Consider the following 1,537-nt stretch of genomic DNA (forward strand, 5'->3'; position numbering starts at 1 on the left):
TCAGCAATGTCAAAAAAAAAAAAAAAAATAACTATATTATATTTCTTTAAATTAATAGTATTCGTTCTAAATGTAGTAAAATGTATAATAGTATTGTAATTTGAGATTGATTGATGTTTTCTCAAATTAAATCTAAACTGACAATATCAATGAACACATTTTTAAATTATTAAATTTTCATATTAACCTTTATTAATTGCGAAACATCCTAAAAAGAATCAGCCAAATTGGTCATGCATTTTCGGAGCCAACCTGTAACAAAGATTTCCATTTCGATTTTATATTTACATATTATATAATATATATTATAATTAACGATGGAAAGGTTTTGATGTATAGCTTACAAGTACTTATTTTTTATAGTTATCTGGTCTGAATACAATTTTTTTCTGGGCCAAATGAGCTTTTCCAATAAAATGCTCTTCGTTGCAGGTGATTTCTTAAAAATAACACCTAAGACAGCAGGAGTCTTAAAAAACTTCGATGTCCATGACGTCATTTTAAAATTGTTGAATACGATAATATCCTTTATATGTTATTTTCGATAATAATTTTTTTACTGAAAGATAATATTAAACTAGATAGTTCTTGATAAACAGTTGTAAAGTAAGCATAACAACCAAAATCAACAAATAATAATAATGAATTTTAATTTTTTTATATGTAGCCACTAGTTGATATTATAGTTAGGGCTCTCGATTTGGTACGTGTATTATTAATATACACGTGGACACGCGTAGTCCGAACATTGTACAATAAAATATATACATAATAAAAATTTGTATAATATTTACAAATTTGAATGGCAATTGATTTGCTATTTAAGCCCCGGGGGGGTTAGGGGGCGAGCCTCTATAAACTTATATTACTGGTCATCGAGTATTACAACTTATCTTAAGTAAAATATAAATATAAAAATATACGATTATGGGGGTGGTATGGAGCCATAATACAACCCCCAATTCAAAATATGGGATCTCCAAATGAACAAATCTTTAGTAGTTTGCTACTGATATCCTGTACCATTTTTTCGATTTCAGTACTCTACTGCTACCGGAGTTATCTTTATAAATTTAATTAGGGGGTTGTAAAGACGCGTGCTGACACCCCACATAGCGAATTGTTTGGTCCAAATCAGTCCCATTGGTTTTGACTAAGTTAGTTGGTTTGTAAAAATGACCCATAGGTGTCCATTAATTATTTCTCGTAGTTTTTAGGTTCAAATAACTTACTTGCATGAGTTTGATTTTACAATTTACGTAATCGTTAGTAGTATATATTTGTTCCTTCTGAGCACCTTTTTTACAGGGAGATTTCATCATTTCAAGGGGGCATTTCTACATGCTCCACCGTGTAACACATAATCTCAAAAACCTTAATGTTCCTTCTGAGCACCTTTTTTACAGGGAGATTTCATCATTTCAAGGGGGCATTTCTACATGCTCCACCGTGTAACACATAATCTCAAAAACCCTAATGTATGTTCTGAGCACCTTTTTTTACAGGGAGATTTCATCATTTCAAGCGGGGCATTTAT

This window comes from Acyrthosiphon pisum, unplaced genomic scaffold (assembly GCF_005508785.2).
Source record: "Acyrthosiphon pisum isolate AL4f unplaced genomic scaffold, pea_aphid_22Mar2018_4r6ur Scaffold_274;HRSCAF=688, whole genome shotgun sequence".
Taxonomy (NCBI): Eukaryota; Metazoa; Arthropoda; class Insecta; order Hemiptera; family Aphididae; genus Acyrthosiphon; species Acyrthosiphon pisum.